Source organism: Octopus sinensis, linkage group LG4 (assembly GCF_006345805.1).
Source record: "Octopus sinensis linkage group LG4, ASM634580v1, whole genome shotgun sequence".
Taxonomy (NCBI): domain Eukaryota; kingdom Metazoa; phylum Mollusca; class Cephalopoda; order Octopoda; family Octopodidae; genus Octopus; species Octopus sinensis.
Window position 1 is genome coordinate 74,377,737 of NC_043000.1, and position 22,769 is coordinate 74,400,505.

The 22,769-nt window shown below is 41.9% G+C and overlaps 1 long non-coding RNA gene across 1 annotated transcript; it reads left to right on the forward strand.

Annotated features, from left to right (window-relative positions):
- The first annotated feature begins 6,527 nt into the window (after positions 1–6,527).
- On the forward strand, positions 6,528–11,030 carry LOC118763007. Its single transcript, XR_004998761.1, has 2 exons — positions 6,528–8,581; positions 10,663–11,030. It is a non-coding gene; the product is annotated as an uncharacterized LOC118763007 (long non-coding RNA).
- The last annotated feature ends 11,739 nt before the right edge of the window (positions 11,031–22,769 follow it).

A 22,769-nucleotide genomic window follows, 5' to 3' on the forward strand; every position in this document is an offset into this window, starting at 1 on the left:
CCTAGGTAACGGAAGCTATCAACTATTTCTAGTTTTTCTCCCTGGAATGTGACGGAAGTTGGTCTCTGCGCATTTTCAGTGTTTATTGCTCCTGAGCATCTGCTACATACAAAAACTATTTTCCTAGTTAGCCTTCCTTTGACATTGCTGCACCTCTTATGTGTCCATAGCTTACACTTGTTGCATCTTATAAAGTTTCTACCTACACCTTTTTTACAGATCGAGCAGACCTGAAGGCATTTGTGATTTGTCTACCTTCCTACTTATTAGGACTTTGGTTTTAACTAGGTTGACTCTAAGGCCCTTTGATTCTAATCCTTGCTTCCACACCTGAAACTTCTCCTCCAGTTCTGATAGTGACTCAGCAATTAGAGCAAGGTCATCATCATAGAGGAGCTCCCAGGAGCATCCTGTCTTGAATTCCTCCATTATTGCCTGGAGGACTATGATAAATAGGCGGGGGCTGAGGACTGAACCTTGGTGGACCCCTACCTCTACCCGGAATTCTTCACTCTACTCGTTGCCAACTCTCACCTTACTAGCAGCGTCCCTGAACATGGCTTGCACAGCTCTCACTAACCATTCATCTATCCCTAGTTTCCTCAGTGACCACCAGATAAGGGATCGGGGGACCCTGTCGAAGGCTTTCTCCATATATATATATAAATAGTTCAAATTTACAGAAAACTAAAGACAAAGACAGGTGTAGAAACAACAAACAGGTGTATTAGTTTAATGCCTGGAAAAAATGGGAAAGTCTTTTACATTTTAGCTGACACTCTTCAACAGAAAGAATCAAGGGGAAAAAAATGAAGAGAGAATGTAAAAAAAACAGTAAAAATGTGCAGAGCTCAACAGTCAAACACGGTGAGATGACTGGAAAAAGAGACTGAATAAAAGGGAGATAATAACGGTAACAGTGATTGCAACAAACTAAGGTGCAAAAGTGTGTTGTTTGTAGCAGTTGATGTCTGCTTGTTTAGGTGGTATGTATGTATTGTGGACTTGTGTATATTATTCGGGTATTACGTGCTTGTGTGTACTGAGTTAAACAGTGTGTGGCTGCTTGTATAGTGGTATGTGTGGTGACGCTATTGAAAATTATGGGTGCTTGTGTGGGGGAAGGTGTGTGAAGTAATAAGTTGAACAATGTATATGGCTGTTTGTATAGTGTGTGTGTGGTAAGGGTACCAATGTAGGTGGAGGGGGACAGTTGAATATGGGAATCTGTGTGGGGTTGGTGTCAGATGAAGAGGTAGTAAGTTGAGCCCACAAAGGAACAAAAAAGGAAGATTAATTCCTTTTCACGGTGAAGGTGGGAGTCCAGATGACCCCTGACAAAGACAGTTTGAACCCACAAGAGAGACAGAGAAAGGCAAATGCCTCTTATATTTGAATACTATGCATATATTTTTAAAAACTTTTCTTCTAATTTTTCCAAAATTTAATTGTTTTCCATACTTGCAGTTGAAAAAGTCTCAATGACTGAAACCGGTACTGAAATGTTTTTTATAAAATTATTTTAGCATTTTCTACCTTGACTTTTTTTTCCCATATATATCAACTCATGTGCTCCTTTTCAACCTTCTACATATATATATATTTATAAAACTGAAATGCGAAAAGTTTGTTTGTCTGGTTTTGGCATTGAGAACGGGTTAAAGGCCACTAGACCCCGTTGGATTGACTCCAAAATTTACAGGGACATGTAAAATGAGGTGAGGATGCCAGTGGGCTAGGTTAGAAATCCCTATCTTAAAAGGTGTCGTTGCTAGGGCCAAAAACGCACTTTGACAAGTCTACTCTCATTCTTTTATGTATCTGTCTTCCTCCATCACTCACTCTTTCCTCCCTTCCTATCACTTTCTATATATAACGTTGTCTAACAGCGTCTAACTCCCCTTCACTTTCGCTTTATAACGTGTCACAGCGTTCTATATTTCCCCCTCCTCCCCGCCTTCCACAGCATTTTCACACTCTCTCTCTCTCTCTCTGCGTCTGTCTGCATTCATAGAGAGAATTATCATCGCCACCACCACCACATAATCATGAGAACAAATATTATGAATCAGATATTTATTGGGTTAATTTGTATGTGTGTGTGTTCTATATATAAATATGTATATATAATGTATATATACAAAGTGTATATATCTGTATTTATGTATATTAAACTTTTTAATACTTTTTGATAGTTATATATATTTTTTTTAAATTATAAATATAAATTAATTTTAATTTTAAATAATTTAAATTTTTCAATTTTATATATTTTGTACATTATATTTTTATTTTTATGTTTTTCACTGTTTGTGGTTTTATCTCTAATTTAATTTATAACATATATATATATAATTTATATATATAATGCGTGCATGCATACACACACACACACATATATATATATATAATGTGTGCATTATGTGGTCGGTTGAGCTGAAAATATGCCCACCTATGTTAAAAGTGCTGGCAAGTTTGCATGACAACTATTTTTTTCCTCAAATGAAAGGCGTGACCTCTAGGACAAAATTCCTCATCTTATAAAATGTGGCCTCAGTAGACCCGAATGAAATCGGGTTATATTAACCAAAATGTGAAAAGGGGTCTAAATGGGGCTGGAAGGGGATTAAAATTTAAAGGAGCAGGTGTTTACGAATTCTCTGTTACATCAAGCTAAAAGATTTGCACCAGCCTTTTAATCGTCAATGTGTTGCCGTCCATGATGAAGAAGTTTTGAATGCTTGCCATGGTGAGTCTACTGTCGTGAGAAAGAATCACTTCAAAACTTGGTGTTTAGGAATTTTCTTTTACATCAAGTTCAAAATTTTACGCCAGCCATTAAACTGTCAATACGTTGCTGTCTGTTGTTAAGAAACGCCAGCCATGGTGACTCTACTATCCTCAGATTTATCCCTTCAAACTTTGGTTTCCAATATTTTATTATTTTTATTCAGCTTGCAAGTTCGTCTGTCCATTTTAAATGTTAGTGTTTTGCTATATGCCTTGAAGCAGACCTTTCCGTTGTCACTGCCTGATATTTATGATTGATCTTTCAAAATATTTTATTTCTCAACATACTCAAGATCTTTTGTTGTTTATAAATGGGAGAGAGATAGATAAAGATAGAGAGTAAGAGAAAGCGAGGGAGAGTTCGAGAGAAAAGAAAAGTAAGAGAGAAACAAAGCGGGGGAATCATCATCATCGTTTAAAGTCCGTTTTCCATGCTACCACGGGTTGGACAGCTTGACTGGGGTCTGGGAAGCCAGGAGGCTGCACCAGGCTCCAGTCTGATCTGGCAGTGTTTCTACAGGTGGATGCCCTTCCTAACGCCAACCACTCTGTAAGTGTAGTGGGTGCTTTTTTCGTGCCACCGGCACAGGTGCCAGGGGGGCTGGCAGCGGCCACGATCAGTTGGTGCTTTTTTTGTGCCACTCGCACAGAAGCCAGTCAAGACGGTGCTGCAATTGGCCACGTTCAGATGGTGCTTTTTACGTGCTGAAAGGAAACAACCACACTCTTACCCGCGCGTAGAGCGGGTCACCTTAAGCTAGTATATATATATAACGATATATGTATATATATATAAAATAATAGTTATCGCCATACTAATATACATACTAATACTCGCTCTTTATTGTTATGGTTACACTGTCATCAATAGTCAAAATTTATAAAGTAGAGAAATTATAAATCGTGATGATGCTTAGAGAGTTGAAGGACATAGAAATCTGGTGTAAAAACAGCCAGTAAGTGGAAAGTAGAAGCGGAGACTGATGATATCCTTTCTTCACTTACACATTGAGATATGGTGGATGCCATGCGAATTCATCGGAAGGGATTTGGCACAGATTGATTCAGACAGTTTTCAAGTATGGGAAGTGAATGTAGAATTATTGTTAGCAATAGTATCAAACCAAGAGAGAAGAGAGCTTTATTTGATTCAAATAAGAAAGAATACTTTCAATATTTAAAACTTTCGGCATAGCTCTAGACAAAGTCCATAATGACACTCAGAAGAGACCTACATTAAAGCTGACTATCTACAGGAAATCATTACACTAGACTTAGAAAAATATAGTGGTCAGAGCTCACTGTCAAGGAAGTGCTGGAGATGTTGCCTCAGTGCATGTCTGTGTATCAACATCCATGGTTTGCCCAGTCCTCCATTCAGCTTGTGTTGACATCAAGTGGAATGTATCCCTTCCACATTAAGTGGAAGATTATGCACTCCAGTTTGGTCAGACATACACAAGCAAGCAGTAATGAAAGTGGTGTAAGTATTTGCCTCCTCTACTTGACCTTTCCTTCAGTCCATTTTTGGATGAGACTGGCTACCCTGCTTATCACCTCATCCCAGTTCTCAACAGACCAAACCAGAACCCGAGCAGTTTAACCGGTCCCTCTGTCTAGCATCCCATGACATTATTGGACAGTATGAACCCTAGGTGCTGAGCTGCAGGCCCACTGACTTTTCTTGATTGATTTTTGCTCCTACTACTGCCTTGTATTCTTTTAGAGCAGTGCCACCAAAGATTCTTTCCCATTCCAGTTACAAAGAAACCAGATATCACCATATAATGTGAAAGAAAGTTGTGTGATGGTGATGTCATCTGCATATGCCATCACAGTTCTCCTGCATCCTTGTTCTTGTAGGATGCCTGTCAATGCCTCCAATTTTTGCAGTAGTTGCTCTAGAGCCAGTATATACAGAAGAAACAAGAGCAGACACCCTTAACAGACTGAGCACATGATACTGAATGATTTCAACTATTCACCCGATTTACCGAGTAGATGTTGTGTATTGCAGTGATTTGGCCATGGAAAACGACCAAAACCAGCTGCCAAGGGAACAACTGCCAAATATTAGTAGTCAACCCTATCAAAGACATTTAATTGATCAGGGCCCCACTCATACCAACTTCTTTACCCACCCTGTCTATGACGTGGAGGTTATCGTGTATGGATCTGCTTGGGATGGTGCATGTTTGTGCTTTCATCAATCAGTTTCTTGATGATGAGCACCAACCTCTTTGCTCAGCCAAAATTTTGAAATCTGTGTTCAACAGCATTATGGGCCTAAAATTTTCTGTTTTCTCTTTTTTTGGGGTCCTTTTTCAGAAGTTCCACGCCACTTCTTGATGCACAGAATTCTCCTGTTATGCTGCCAGTTGTGGTAGAGACTGCTAAGAGACTGTTAAACAAGTCTGGCATATAAAAGTGAAGCTCATTAGGCAGACCATCCAAACCTGGCAATTTGCAGCCCATCCTGTATTTTCATGTTATTGGCATTTTGCAACACTTTCCTCTCCTTGCCATAAATCGTGGCATGCCCTTAAGGTAGATACTGTGTTCACCCTACTTTTGTTGATGATTGACCCCATCAATGCCTGCTTAACTAATTAGTTAATCAGGTCTCTAAGCATGGCATACTGGGAGAGATGCATTCAGCTTCCAGTATCCATGTCCTTGCCTACAAAATCTATCTAAGTGGACCATACATATCACAGATTTGTGGTCTGTGTAGCTGATGACTTTAAAAAGTGGACAACTTATACTATTCTTATCTAGATATAATGTGATTTGCCCAATTCCACACTGGCACATTCAGGAAATCCAGTTGTTAGCTGTCAGATCACGTTAGCAAGGCTTTGTAACTTCTTTTCTAACAGCTAGCCCCACAATCCAAAAATGCATTGAAGATGGTATTCCAGTTACTCATTAACACTAAAGGTCAAGACATTCTAAGGAAAACCTCCAGACATCTGAAGAAATCTGGTTTTGCCTCTCGGGGCATAAATAGTCATCAATCTGAAGACACTGTAGTTACCACAGTTCCTGCTGCTACCAGTAAAGAGGTGTCCGCTTCTGGTGGCACTTTCACTACCTTTATTTTGACAACCCTCTGACCGAGGTATGTTGGAATTAGCCACAATTTCTTACTTTTGAGAGTTGTTGAGGCTAATTCTTCAATTGAGAATCTTACCTCAACTCTGCCAGAGTTGGGACATGCATTGCTTGCCCCAGTTTTCTAGTCTTTAATGATATATATTTATATATAATTTTTTTTCTTAATATCTTCTTGCATTTCCTTCAGTGTGTTAAGGAAGATGATTCTGTCATTCTGATTAGCATCACTCAACACTTTCTGACAAGCTTGAGCAAAACTGTTCTGCTCAGGGAAAAAATGGCTGCTGATGTATTTATTACTGTTATGGTGGTGCAAAATTCTGTCTGTCTACATTTGTATCTCAGTCTACATTTGCTCTACATAGACATATTACACCTTTTTGGAATCAAGATGATCCTGGGATTGAAATTCTACCCTTCATTTGGTTTTTGAACATCCAGCATTGGGATCAGGTCTGGATGAGGATTAGTTATATGCTAACAGTTGAAAATTAAAATTTCAAAAGAACTTTGCGAACTTACAAGTTTTTCAGTTAAATTCAATTTAAAGTGATACCAAAACCTAGTGAATTTTTTAAATATTTTCAATTCAGCTCATTTAAAACTAGATCCAAGTTAGAGTGAGAGGTTTCAAAATTCCATGGAGTTTGTGAATTGAAGAACTCAAACTTTCAGCCTGATTGGACTTCCAGTTGGATCAGACTTTTGTTGGAGTCAATTTATTCAGAGATTTGGATGCTGAATAATTTGCAGCTCAGCTACTGGATCAGGGTAATGGAAGCATTCAGCAAGAGACATCACTTTTCTAAATAACTGTAACATATTAATCAAAACTGTAGAAGAGTTGATTACCAAGGTTTACCCAAACATTGAACATAATTTTCAAGATCATGATTGGCTTTGTGAAAGAGCCATACTTGCACCAAAGAATGAAACTGTCTAGGTTGTCAATTGAAAATTTATGCAATCAATCAATATTGAGGGAAAAAAATCATTTCTCAATTGATACTGTTGTGAACTCCAATGAGACTGTGAACTTTGGATCCTCCTGGAATGCCTTCTCACAAACTGACATTGAAGAAAGGAGTTCCAATCATGTTTTTAAGAAATCTGGATCCTCCAAAACTATGCAATAGATCAAGACTGATAGGCAAATGCATCCATATCTTTTGGAAGCAACAATCCTCACTGGATGAGGAAAGTGAGAAAATGTGTTTATTCCAAGAATTCCACTGATTCCAACAGACACACCCTTTGAATTCAAGAGACTTCAGTTTCCAGTAAAAGTTAGTTTTGCAATGTAGGTCAGCTCTATGTTGGTTATTCCAGATTTGGAAATGGCAACAATCTCTTCATACTCACATCAAATGGTAAAATCAAGAACGGTGTTAGTCCTGCTACTTTACAACGATCTCCAAATGTTACAGTGAAACAAAATTCTCCAAATGTGAAAATCTGTGATATAAATCTGAGACTATAGGATACAAGTAAATGCTTTATTATTATTTCGCTCTTTAGTTTTGGGCTGCAGGCTCAATTAGCCCTTTGCAGGAACTAGCTTTTAAAAGTTTGTATGGAATGCAGCTTTTAATTTTTAAATATATCTTGCTCATCACTTTGGGAGACACCCAATGGCCTCAATAAGTATTGGCAGTTGGTGAGACACAAGGAAGGGCGACAGGGAACGTGTGGGGGTGCATTTCAGTAAAGAGCTTAGTGCACCCGAGCAAAACTACTATGTAACTTATGAGCTTTTGGCGGTGAAGAGGAGCATCGACTTTTTCCGTCCGTACCTGTACAGTTCGCACTTTACCATCAGAACGCACTGTGCAGCACTCAAGTGGTTGAGGACACTGCAGAACCCGGAGGGAAAACGCTGGCTAGGGAAACTGGACCAACACGACTATAAGGTGCAGCACCGTCCTGGGCGGGTACATGGTGATGCGGACAGTTTGAGTCGTCTTTGTGGGCCGGATTGCAGGCATTGTGCAGCAGGGGAAGTGCAAAGTACCAAGAGCAGACGTACTGCAGTGACTGGATTTGTGTCAACTGAAGAGGTACAGAGGGAAGATGCCGAATTATGGCCAGTGGTAGAGTGGCTGCAGCAGGAAGCAGCGAGACCATCTTTGGAGGAGGTATCCAGGTCCAGCCCTGAAACTAAAAGCTATTGGGGCCAGTGGGACCTTCTTCGTCTGAACAACGGGCTGCTTGAGAGGCGCTGGGAGACACCTGATGGCCTCAATAAGTATTGGCAGTTGGTGATACCCAAGAAGATGAGATCTGAGCTGCTGGAAGAAGCTAACAACCAAACTTCCAGCTATGTGAAACATCTGAGGTACACCAACAAGTTGGAGAGGCTCTGAAGTTTTCAGGTGAGGTGATGAAGCGTTGACATGACACCAGGGCTACTGAGGTCGACTTTGAGGATGATGAGATGTGGTCTCAACCCCCGGCAGAAGAGAAGGCAGTCTCTGAAGCTGCAGAGTCCTTGGGAGCGGCCTTACACGGCGATGGATCGCCTGTCCGATGTGACGTACAAGATTCGAGGAGGCAGGAGGTCTCTTCCGAAAATTGTTCATGCGAACCGTCTGGCCAGTTCAGCTGGAGCACGCCTTCAGAGGTTGGGCTCACCTGTTGAGAAGGTCGTTTGGAGATACGACTGTAGTGTGCTTTTGTCGGGACGACGAAAAGCCTAGGGACGCAAGGAAAATGTAAACGAACAAAAAAAACATTATGCCCCTTGTTCCATTAGTTGGAATCGAACCGGCGCTGCAGTTGTTCAGGATAATGGTATTTCCTTTGTCCTGTCAAAGAGCACAATTATTAATGGCCCCATACGGTCACGGAAAGTTTTTAAAAATAAAAATGCTGGGACGACATTATATATACGAGTAGCCTTAAGTTAAAGGGGTTCAGTCAGCGGAGACCGGACAAGGGAGTGAGTTCGAGATGATGACGGCCAGAGACAGACAGGTGTAGCTGGAGATGATGGGGACGAGAGACGGTAGTGAGAGAGATGACGATCGAGCGGCCAGGCAAGTTGTTATAGTAGGAGTTGTGAAGTTAAAAATGTTGCCGACGGTAAATGTTTTTCTGTATGTTTTTGAAACATGTTTACTTAAATGTATAGGTTTAAAAATAAGAAAAGAAGAGAAGAAACGATGTGTTGTTGAAATGGAAAAAAAAAGAGAGGCTCTGACGTAACCGTTGAAAAGAAAAGGAGAAAAAAAAGAACTTGGAAATGTTTTTTAAAAAAAGAAGAGGAAAGTGGAACTCTAAGAGACTGTTGATTGTGAACTTTGTGTCAAATGTTAAATTATTTGTTCTTCAAACTCTGTATTATGTTGTTAACCTTTGTTGTGAATGCTTTGGTTTTGTTAAAAAAAAAATTGCTGAACTAGGCAATGCCCGTGTATGTCTCTTTCTTTTGTTGTTGTGTTGGTTCCTGGCTGCGTTTGCTACCTTCCCCCCTTTCCCGTGGTGGATTTCCGGTTTACTGAGTGTCATCGTCGCGACTTAGAGCCCGTGGTGGCGTATCATTATTAATTCCCGTAATGTCGTTGAGGGTTTCCTTAGGCTTAGCAGGGTGGCTCTGGATTGGTGTCTACAGAGGCCAGATTGTTGTAACCCGTAATTGCTGGTGGACTCACTTTCGGGCCTCATTGGTGGAGCTAACCCATTGACAGGTAAACTGTCATTATGGAGACCTTCGCGGGCTGTTGCCGGGTGACTGGCCGGTTGTGCGGATTTCGGTTGGCTAAGAAGGATGTTGGCCTGCGGTCCCCAGGGTTTGATTCCTTACTCTTGCATTCTTGTTTATTGTCCATGTACTCTTGGAAATTGCCTGCGCAGTTAAATCCAGTAACAAGGTGGAAAACATACGGTTGCCAGGGGCTGTATAAGCTGGTGGCTTGCAGGTTAAGAGCGGGGCCTCCAAGCCTGGCCGGGCGTGTTGCCAACCACGTTTGGCCTATGCATTCGTTCCCTGCAGTGGGTAGAGCCATTTCCACTGCAGGTAAATTTAGTAGCTCAAATACTAAATTGACCTAAACCCTGCGCGTTCCTGTCGGATCTCCCTTCGATGAAGTCCTCACTATTTTTTTTTTTTTTTTGAAGACTGAGAGGCTGGTGTGTCGGATACCCCTTTTTGTGAGGAGGTGACAAGGTTTGGGTGCCTTGCTTCGATGGGAACTGAAAATAATAAAAAAATTTACATGGATTTGACTTTTTTTTTTTAAACCCGCTTTGTTGATTTTTTTAGATCCCTTTTTATTGTTTTAAATCTGTGATTGAATAAAACTATTTGAAACTAATTAGAATTATTTAGAAATCCTTTTTTTATTATTTTAAATTGGTGTTTGAATACATCACAAAGATAGGGAATTGGCATAGAGAATGTGGGACCACCCACAATAAATAACAGAGTCTCTAAGTACAGTAGCCAAATGCCTCGTCATCTAATTAGTGACGCGCATGAACGGATCAACGAGATTCCCACTGTCCCTATCTACTGTCGAGCGAAATCACAGCCAAAGGAACGGGCTTGGACGGATCGGCGGGGAAAGAAGACCCTGTTGAGCTTGACTCTAGTCCGGTTTTGTGAGGGCACACGGTAGGCGTAGCATAGGCGGTAGCATTCGCGTTGCCCCGCGCCGGGCGCTGCTGCCACCGGCGGCGCGCTGGCATGCTGTTCGGTTCGTCGTCGGCTGGTGCGGCGGCGGTCTCGTCAGTGCGCTGTGGGCGCCGTCAGCTAAGCGCGTTCGACGTCGGGGTGTCGCGCGCGTTTGCGACGATGAAAAACCGCCACTTCCGTAGTTCCCTCGCTCACTCGATGGAGAAGGGATCGGGCCGTCGCCGAGCGGTGGTTCATTATCTGGTGTGAAGCGCGCGGTGCATGTCGAGCGCCTTTGCGGGCGCCGGCGCAGCCGATGCGCGACCATTAGTCGAGAACAGTGTCAGTCGGGGAGTTTGACTGGGGCGGTACGTCTGTCAAACGGTAACGCAGGTGTCCCAAGGCGAGCTCAGCGTGGACGGAAACCACACGTCGAGCAAAAGGGCAAAAGCTCGCTCGATCTCGATTTTCAGTACGAATACGGACCGCGAAAGCGTGGCCCATCGATCCTTTCCAAATTACAACGGCGAGCTATGCGTCCGCCGAGAGGTGTCAGAAAAGTTACCACAGGGATAACTGGCATGTGGCGGCCAAGCGTTCGCAGCGACGTCGCTTTTTGATCCTTCGATGTCGGCTCTTCCTATCATTGCGAAGCAGATTTTGCAAAGCGTTGGATTTTTCACCCACTAACAGGGAACGTGAGCTGGGTTTAGACCGTCGTGTGACAGGTTAGTTTTATCCTACCGATGCATCGCGCGTACGCGGCGCCCCGAGTCGCGTCGGGGTTCTCGGCGTGCGGTCGAGGCGGCGGCGCGCTCGCAGAGCCGAGGGTTCTCGAAGTTCTCGATATCGAGCACGAGTGCGCTAAGTGATTCGGCGCCGCCGGGGAGTAAGTGCGATTTCTGCCCGCTGCCCCGAATGTCAAAGTGAAGAAATTCCAAAGAGAGCGCGGGTAAACGGCGGGAGTAACTTTGACTCTCTCGGTGAACGGATCAACGACGAGGAGATTCCCACTGTCCCTATCTACTGTCTAGCGAAAGCAGAGCTAAGGCAACGGGCTTGCAGTTCTCGGTATTGTGCACGAGTGAGCTAAGTTATGCGGCCGGTTGATTGCCGGGGAGTAAGTCTGAGTACGACGAAGACCACGAGTGTGTGTGTCCGTGTGTTATCGACGAGGCACGAAGCGGCGATTTTATGTGCCGAGTTCTCGGTATCGTGCACGAGTGCGCTAAGTTATGCGGCCGGTTGATTGCCGGGGAGTAAGTCTGAGTACGACGAAGACCACGTGTGTTATCGACGAGGCACGAAGTGGCGATTTTATGTGCCCGATATCGAAAGAACGCACCTAAGCTCACGGTATCGCCCACGTACACGTGGACGTACCCGCGACCGATGCCGGAAGGATGTCACGAGATACACGCGGTCGATACAGCGACGTGGTCCGTCCTGTAAATTCCCGAAAGATGACAACTGCGGCCAGTGCAGGTATTGGTGGGCCTGCGCCAGTCGCGCGGAGCTCCGCCGCGCTACCGTTCCCGATCTAGTAAGGCTGAAGCGAACCTCACGGTTTCGCCCACGTGAACGTGGACGTAGGCGCGACCGATGCCGTCAGTCGCCGGGAGTGTGTGGCGATATGCAGCGGGTGAATACAGCGACGTGTTCCGACCCGTAAGCTGACGGATCGGCCTCGGCTGGATAGTCACGGTCTAGGTGACCGTCGCACCCCAAGGGGGTCAAGACTATATTGAGGGCTTGCAGTCGGCAGGTGGATGTCTCAGGGATCGTTCGGCAGGATGCCCGAGACGTCAGCCCGGCGGGTGGCCGCCGCCTTCACACCACCCTGCATTCTCCGTTCGTCCACGCGTCGCGGAGCCGCCAGCGGCAGGCCTGCTCCGGTCGCCCGTTACTCCGCCGCGCTACCATGCGCGATATTGCCCACATACGCGAGGACGTAGCCGCAACCGATGCCGGAAGGCGTTCACGAGATACACGCGGTCGATACGGCGACGTGGTCCGTCCCGTAAAATTCCGAAAGATGACAACTGCGGCTAGCACGAGGTGGAGGCAGGCCTGCGCCGGTCGCCCGTTGCTCCGCCGCGCTACCGTGCCCGAAATCGAAAGAACGAAACTAAGCGCGCGGCTTCGCCCACGAACGCATGGACGTAGCGAGATGCAGGCGCTTGATACGGCGACGTGGTCCGTCCCGTAAATTCCCGAAAGATGACAAACTGCGGCCAATGTAAGTAGGGGCTGCCTACGCCAGGCCTTCGACCGCAGCTCCGCCGCGTTACCGTGCCCGTAATCGAAAGAACGAACCTAAGCTCGCGTTATGTGGACGTAGGCGCGATCGATGCCGTCAGTCTCCGGAAGTGTGTGGAGATACGAACCGAGTAAATAGAGCGACGTGGTCCGACCCGTAAGGTTACGGGTCGGCCCCGGCTGGATAGTCACGCTCTAGGTTACCGTCGCTGTAGGTTACCGTCGCACCCCAAGACTATATTGCGGGATCGTTCGGCAGCATGCTCGAGACGTCAGCCTAAGACGCCGTCAGCCCGGCGGGTGGCCGCCGCCTTCATGCCACCTTGCTTTCTCTGTTCGTCCACGCGCCGCGGGGCAGGCCTGCGCCGGTCGCCCGTTTCTCCGCCGCGCTACCGTGCCCGAAAACGAAAGAACGAACCTAAGCGTGCGGTATCGCCCACGTACGCGTGGACGTAGCCGCGACCGATGTCGCGAGATGCACGCGCGCGATACGGCGACGTGGTCCGCACCGTAAATTCCCGAAAGATGACAACTGCGGCCAGTAGAGCGAACCTAAGCTCGCGGTATGGCCCACGTACGCGTGGATGTACCCGCGACCGATGACTGGAGTTCACGAGATACACGCGGTCGATACCGCGACGTGGTCCGTCCCGTAAAATCCCGAAAGATGACAACTGCGGCCAGTGCAGATACCAGCCGATAGCGGCGGGCATGCGCCCGCCTTCGACCGCAGCTCCGCCGCGCTACCATGAGGCTGAAGTGAGGCTGACCGCAGTCCGGACGCAGTTCGTCACAGCCGTTTCGAAAGGAGGAAGCGACCACCGACGCATAGGGCACCGGGCGAGTCTAAAAGCTGCAGCGGGCCCGCCCATCGCCACTGCCCCTCTCGTCTACCGCCTTAGTCGCTGGCCCGAAACCGGCCCCAATCGACCCGCACCGGGGCCGCTGCGGACGGAGCACAAACCGTTTTTTACTCCGCGAACGCTTCTTCGCGCGTTGTCTCGTTTGTTTTCGCCTCCCCAGCGTTGGATGAGGCGCGCATGTATACAAACGGCGGCCGAACTCATGAGCGCTCGCCTCTGTTTTCTGCCCGCCGATTCCTCTTCTCATTTTTTTCCAATCGGCGGCAGCGGCTGCTTCGCGAGCTTCCACCGCTGCCGCGCTTCGTTTCTAAACGTCGGTGATACCTGGTTAATCCTGCCAGTAGTCATATGCTTGTCTCAAAGCTTATGCCATGCCGTAAACAAAGGGTGAAACTGCGAATGGCTCAGAAACCGGACCTAATCCTCGGGACCGTATTCTTCCACCGTTGTCGGCGCGTTCTCTGATGGCCCGGAGAAGACGACCGAACCCGATCGCTTAGAGGAAGTAAAAGTCGTAACAAGTTTTCCTGCGGAAGGATCATTAGCGCCGTTTCTAAAAAAACGCCAACTTGCAATCCGCCCATTTCTCAAGTTTCAAATTAGTTGTTTAGTACTCATTTGTAATATTTTGGCACATTTTGTTTTCTGAAAACTTATTATCAATCAGTGAAACCATAAGCGTTTGTTGCAAGTAAGCATAAAAATGCAGAAAATTACTAATTTTGAAATTGTTGAATCAAGATATGTACCCAAGAAATCTCTGAAATCACAAAAGCTTTCAGAAAGCAAGATGCACTAAAATATTTGCAAACAAACATGAAATTTCTAGTAAATATATTATTCTAGTAAATAAATTATATTTACCCAAGAGATATAGACAAAAACTTATTATTATGCTGTAGACAAAAACTTATTATTAAATCATTCTATACACAGTAAAACACGAATTGTGCCAAAAAATGTGCTTATTTGTTGTTAATATTTTTGCACATTTTGTTTTCTGAAAACTTTTGATATTTTAGTGATACATTTTTCAAACAAACTGTCAGAATATTGCAAATAAGAATAAAAAGTGAACAAAATATTTAATTGAAATTTATATTTTAGCAATTATTTGCAATATTTTGACATTTAGTTTTATAAAAACTTTTGATATTTTAGTGGTCTTTTGGATAAAAATATAATATTATAATCAATCAAAATATTGCAAAGATATCAATAAAGAGATCACTGAAATCACAAAAGTTTTCAAAAAAAAAAAAGGTGCCAAAATATTGCAAATAAGAATAAAAAGTAAACAAAATTAACAATTGCACATAATTGCTAATTCGAATTTGTTATATTTTAATACTTATTTGACAAATTTGGTTTTCTGAAAACTTTTGTGATTTTAGTAATCGGATAGATATAATCTTTTTATGAATCAAGATATTTTCCCAAGAGATCTCTGAAATCGGAATATATTGCAAATGTGCATGAAGAAGTAAAGAAAATGCCATTCATACTGATATATTTCTACAAAAACCCAAGAGACAAAAACTTATCAATCAGTTAAACCATTGTATACAGAAAAACTTATTTTCAATGAGTATTATACATTTGTGTCATGACATTTTTTTGATAAAACTTTCATAACTTCTCAGTAAAAAGTCATGGAGCTCACTGAAACCAAAAAAATTTTCAGAAAACAAATTTTTTTACATTTTACATTTTCGAAATTTTTTTGACAGACACTTTTCATACTCATTTTTAAAAAACTTTTATACTAATAATCCCATATGCATTGCAAATAAAAACAGATATAGTTAGAGCTTTGCATAATAATATTTAGGCACTTTGGTAAGAATAAATTTGGTCAATTACTTAACAATGGAACTGTTAGAATAGCATTACACATAATCTAGCCATTATCATCTCATCATTTAAATAACAGAAAGTTGAATTTAGATAGTAGTAATTTGCCTCTCTATAATCGTAGGAACTTTTGGAGCTAACGCCTTGCAAATCATGATGGTACCTGTAAGGAAAAATATTAATGTAATAGATGATACCACTACCACCAATACTATTACTATTGATAGGAATATCGCCAATAATGAGAAATCAAATCATTCGTTGAATTTGGGATTGGATAGTAAAAATAATTGTAACACTATTAATGGGAATAGTATTGCAGAAATTTTAGCCAATATTAGATTAATCCAACCTGTTGATAACTGTAATTTCAGAAACAGAAATAAATGTGTGTTTGGTAATCAATGCCTCAAGAAAGAGGTAGTTTATCAATGCACTGGGGATACACAATTTAGCAGTAGGGTATACATCAGAGCAACTATGAATACCATGAAACAGAGACTTAAATATCATGGGAACTCAAAAGTAAGAACTTAGATTTTAAATTAAATTGGAAAATAGTAACTTCTGCTCTCTATGTATTAATGAAATTTTTCATCATCAAAGTTGGTAGGCCTATTATTAATAATGATAATGAAAAAAATTTTTTTTGCATTTACAAACCACCGTACACTTTCTCTAGATTTAAATACAACTTAGCATTTCTACAAGTAATATTAGGGTTGCCTATGAAATTGTTATTTTTAGTAAAAGCCTTGTTCCTCCTCCATCCCATGTTTACTATCTTGTCATGTTACCATAATGTCATATTATCATAATTATTGCGTATTATCATACCTACCATTAGTTTTGATATTATTGTGGATTTTAAATATAATTAAAGTATTTGTTAGCGATATTAAAAAATATAATTTTCATAAATTTTTGAGTTTGTTCATAATATCATTTTTCCAATAATAGTAATAACGACCAAGTGTCTATTTATTTTACATGTAGAATTATATGTAGATATAATTCTACTTGTAAATTGAAAAAATTATTATAATTTAGATAATATAATAGATGAGAAGAATTATCGGAAGTTAAATATTAAAACTAAACTCTCTCAACATATGTTGAATAAAAGTTCAGCAGGTCAGCTGAATATTTGTGTGCATAAATATAAATTAAATTAGGATATTATTTGTAGTGCTAAACTATAGGGAGAAATAATTGACAAATTTAAGTACTTTTATATTAGATTTAAATGATAAATAAATAACTATACTATAAATAAATTTCAACATATTTGATTTAATTACAAAATATTTACTTTAAATTTATAGTAACTATTCATTTGAATTCAATAAATTACTATTTTAAATATTTGTTGATGGTGAGATTAAAACGGGTTGAATGGTAATCTAATTATCAATCAGTTAAACAAAGAGATCACTGATATCACAAAATTTTTCGAGAAGAAAATGTGTCAAAATATTGCGATAAAACTGAAGAGAACGAAATATGGAATTAAAATTGCAAATAAATACAAATTTATTGTTGTTTAGTACTTATTTGTAATATTTTGGCACATTTTAATTTCTTAAAACTTTTGATATTTTATTGATAAATATAATCTTAATATCAATTAATTAAACAAAGAGATCAATAAAATCACAAAACTTTTCAAAAAAAAAATTGTCGGCTGTGAATAAATTTGCGACCATAGTGTGTGTATGTGTTTGTGTATCTGTGTTTGTCCTCATTATATGTAAATATAATTATATATATACCTTCTCAAATCACTAAAAAGTAATAAAATATTGCAAATATTGAAAAGATGTTAACTTATCACTGAAACCACAATAAAGATTTTAGTAATCACTTTGATATATATAATCTTATAAATATAAAACTTTTCAGAAAAAAAATTTCAAAATATTGCAAATAAGAATAAAAATTTACAAAATAATTAATTTAAATTTATTTTTCAGCAATTATTTGCAATAGTTTGACTGAATTAGTTTTATAAAAACTTTTGATATTTGGATAAATATGAACTTATTCAATCAAAATATTGCAAAGATTACATGTTTACGAAAAAGATCACTGAAACCACAGGAGCTTATTGCAAATGAGCACAAAATTGCTAATTCAAAAATAGTTTTGCACATATTGTGTTCTTACTTAGATTTAATTGATCAATAAATAAATTATATTTTATAGATAAAAACTTGTTAAAACAATAATTATTAAAAATTTAAATTAGCAACTTTGTTCACTTTTTATGCTTATCTGCAATAAACTCATGTAATTTCAGTAAATTTGTAAATATAAGTTAACTAATTGATATCTTACATTTTATCACATTTTAGTTATATTATAAATATCCAAAAAATAAATGCGTCAAAATATTGCAAATAAATGATGAATAATAACAACTTTCAAATTTTAATGATCGCTTTCTTTAGCTAATTGATAATAGTTATCACTATAATATGAAAGCTTTTAGGAACCAAATTGTGCACAATTTGGTTCCTAAAAGCTTTGATATTATAGTGATAACTATTATCAATTAGCTAAAGAAAGCGATCATTAAAATTTGAAATTTATTATTCATCATTTATTTGCAATATTTTGACGCATTTATTTTTTGGATATTTATAATATAACTAAAATGTGATAAAATGTAAGATATCAATTAGTTAACTTATATTTACAAATTTTCTGAAATTACATGAGTTTATTGCAGATAAGCATAAAAAGTGAACAAAATTGCTAATTTAAATTTGTTACTATATTATTGTTACATTTTATCACATTTTAGTGATTTAATTGATTAAAATAAGATTATATTTATGTAAAAGACTACTAAAAAAAGTCAATTACATATATTGTTTACTTTTTATTCTTATTTGCAATACAATATACAAATTGAAATTTGTTCAGTTTTACGTTTGTTTGCAATATTTTAGAATATCTTATTATTTTTAATATATGTATATAATATATACATATATATATATAAAATATATATATATTATATATATAATAAACACATATAATATATACATATATATAAAATGTATATACATACATATATATTTAAAATCTGTATATAAAATTTATATATATCATATATATATATAATTATATATACATATATATACTATATACATATATATATATATAATATATACCTATATATACATATACATAAGAGACTTCAATCTACCCAATGTCAGAGGGCCTTTCTCCCCCAGGAATGACAAGATGTGAACGAGGACAGGCGAGGTACCTCCTGAACCTCATCAACACCCTGTACATGGAGCAAGTAATACTCCAACCAACCAGAGCAGGTAACACACTGGATGTCTGCTTCACAAATAAAATGGATCTCATCCATAATATGAAAGTGACACCGACACTACTTTCGGATCACAACATGGTAGAGCTGACCATGTACGGGCCAAAAGAGAGCACGGACATGCAGCCTACAAGAAACCCTCAGAATCTTTCCAGCTTGAACTTCAATAAGGCAAACTGGAAACAAATTGAGAAAGAGATCCTCAAAAAAAACTGGCCTGAAGTCTCTCCTCGCCGGACATCGACATGATACTTCAACAATTCATGTCTGTAATGCAAGCCATATGCTACAAATGTGTCCCAGAGAGAAAGGCCACTGTACACAAGAACAAAATCCCCAGAGAGAGGAAAATTTTAATGAGACAGCGTACAAAAATTTCAAATTGCCTAAACAAACAAATTGAAAGCAGTGAAAAGTCCCGCCTGAAAATAAAACTGTTGGAAATTGAAAATTGTCTGCAACTCTCCCATGAGAAGGAAAGAGCAGACAAAGAAGCCTGGGCTATAGACAACATAAAAACTAACCCCAGAGCTTTCTACAGGTATGCCAAAGAAACAGCTACGGTGCACTGTAGGATAGGGCCACTCCTTGAAAAGGATGGCACACTCACAGGAAAACCAATGAGGGTAAGTGAAATACTGAATGAACAATTCAAGAGTGTTTTCACTCCACCCCTTGGGCATTTCCAACTCAGCAATCCAACTGACTTCTTTACCACTGCAGATATAGAATCAGAGGCGGCGACGATAAATTATATCGATGTAATAAAGGCTATAGATGAAATGAAAATAGACTCAGCTATTGGCCCCGATGGATTCCCGGCAATCCTCCTAAAAGTATGTAAGAGAGTCTTAGCAAGACCACTGCAGTTCCTCTTTCAGAGCTTCCTTGCAGCTGGCAAACTTCCAAGGAAACTGAAGGAAGGTAAAATATGCTCTATTGATAAAGGAGGTAGCAGAGCGGAGGCCAAGAACTACAGACCTATCTCTCTGACCTCACATCAGCAAGGTCATGGAACGAATAGTCAGAAGGAAACTAATCACCTTCCTTGAAGAAAATGACTTGCTGCCTGACACCCAACATGGTTTCCGACCAGGAAGAAGCTGCTTAACTCAGCTCCACACGGTTTCGCGTACGTGAACGTGGACGTAGGCGCGACCGATGCCGTCAGTCGCCGGGAGTGTGTGGCGATATGCAGCGGGTGAATACAGCGACGTGTTCCGACCCGTAAGCTGACGGATCGGCCCCGGCTGGATAGTCACGGTCTAGGTGACCGTCGCACCCCAAGGGGGTCAAGACTATATTGAGGGCTTGCAGTCGGCAGGTGGATGTCTCAGGGATCGTTCGGCAGGATGCCCGAGACGTCAGCCCGGTGGGTGGCCGCCGCCTTCACACCACCCTGCATTCTCCGTTCGTCCACGCGTCGCGGAGCCGCCAGCGGCAGGCCTGCTCCGGTCGCCCGTTACTCCGCCGCGCGCGATAAGGCGTTTACGAGATACACGCGGTCGATACGGCGACGTGGTCCGTCCCGTAAAATTCCGAAAGATGACAACTGCGGCTAGCACGAGGTGGAGGCAGGCCTGCGCCGGTCGCCCGTTGCTCCGCCGCGCTACCGTGCCCGAAATCGAAAGAACGAAACTAAGCGCGCGGCTTCGCCCACGAACGCATGGACGTAGCGAGATGCAGGCGCTTGATACGGCGACGTGGTCCGTCCCGTAAATTCCCGAAAGATGACAACTGCGGCCAGTGTAAGTAGGGGCTGCCTACGCCAGGCCTTCGACCGCAGCTCCGCCGCGTTACCGTGCCCGTAATCGAAAGAACGAACCTAAGCTCGCGTTATGTGGACGTAGGCGCGATCGATGCCGTCAGTCTCCGGAAGTGTGTGGAGATACGAACCGAGTAAATAGAGCGACGTGGTCCGACCCGTAAGGTTACGGGTCGGCCCCGGCTGGATAGTCACGCTCTAGGTTACCGTCGCACCCCAAGTATATTGCGGGATCGTTCGGCAGCATGCTCGAGACGTCAGCCTAAGACGCCGTCAGCCCGGCGGGTGGCCGCCGCCTTCACGCCACCTTGCTTTCTCTGTTCGTCCACGCGCCGCGGGGCAGGCCTGCGCCGGTCGCCCGTTTCTCCGCCGCGCTACCGTGCCCGAAAACGAAAGAACGAACCTAAGCGTGCGGTATCGCCCACGTACGCGTGGACGTAGCCGCGACCGATGTCGCGAGATGCACGCGCGCGATACGGCGATGTGGTCCGCACCGTAAATTCCCGAAAGATGACAACTGCGGCCAGTATAAGTAGGGGCTGTCTTCGCCAGCAGCTCCGCCACGTTACCATGCCCGATATCGAAAGAGCGAACCTAAGCTCGCGGTATGGCCCACGTACGTGTGGATGTACCCGCGACCGATGACTGGAGTTCACGAGATACACGCGGTCGATACCGCGACGTGGTCCGTCCCGTAAAATCCCGAAAGATGACAACTGCGGCCAGTGCAGATACCAGCCGATAGCGGCGGGCATGCGCCCGCCTTCGACCGCAGCTCCGCCGCGCTACCATGAGGCTGAAGTGAGGCTGACCGCAGTCCGGACAAAGTTCGTCACAGCCGTTTCGAAAGGAGGAAGCGACCACCGACGCATAGGGCACCGGGTGAGTCTAAAAGCTGCAGCGGGCCCGCCCATCGCCGCTGCCCCTCTCGTCTGCCGCCTTAGTCGCTGGCCCGAAACCGGCCCCAATCGACCCGCACCGGGGCCGCTGCGGACGGAGCACAAACCGTTTTTTACTCCGCGAACGCTTCTTCGCGCGTTGTCTCGTTTGTTTTCGCCTCCCCAGCGTTGGATGAGGCGCGCATGTATACAAACGGCGGCCGAACTCATGAGCGCTCACCTCTGTTTTCGGCCCGCCGATTCCTCTTCTTATTTTTTTCCAATCGGCGGCAGCGGCTGCTTCGCGAGCTTCCGCCGCTGCCGCGCTTCGTTTCTACACGTCGGTGATACCTGGTTAATCCTGCCTTGTCATATGCTTGTCTCAAAGCTTATGCCATGCCGTAAACAAAGGGTGAAACTGCGAATGGCTCAGAAACCGGACCTTATCCTCGGGACCGTATTCTTCCACCGTTGTCGGCGCGTTCTCTGATGGCCCGGAGAAGACGACCGAACCCGATCGCTTAGAGGAAGTAAAAGTCGTAACAAGTTTTCCGTAGGTGAACCTGCCGAAGGATCATTAGCGCCGTTTCTAAAAAAACGCCAACTTGCGATCCGCCCATTTCTCAAGTTTCAAATTAGTTGTTGTTTAGTACTTATTTGTAATATTTTGGCACATTTTGTTTTCTGAAAACTTATTATCAATCAGTGAAACCATAAGCGTTTGTTGCAAGTAAGCATAAAAATGCAGAAAATTACTAATTTTGAAATTGTTGTATCAAGATATTTACCCAAGAAATCTCTGAAATCGCAAAAGCTTTCAGAAAGCAAGATGCACTAAAATTTGCAAACAAACATGAAAAAATGAACATTTGCATTTATACTGATCTATTTCTAGTAAATATATTATTGTAGTAAATAAATTATATTTACCCAAGAGATATAGACAAAAACTTATTATTATTGTGTAGACAAAAACTTATTATTAAATCATTCTATACACAGTAAAACACGAATTGTGCCAAAAAGTGTGCTTATTTGTTGTTAATATTTTTGCACATTTTGTTTTCTGAAAACTTTTGATATTTTAGTGATACATATAATTTTACTATCAACTAGTTAAACAAAGAGATCACTAAAATCACAAAAGTTTTCAAACAAACTGTCAGAATATTGCAAATAAGAATAAAAAGTGAACAATATATTTAATTGAAATTTATATTTTAGCAATTATTTGCAATATTTTGACATTTAGTTTTATAAAAACTTTTGATATTTTAGTGGTCTT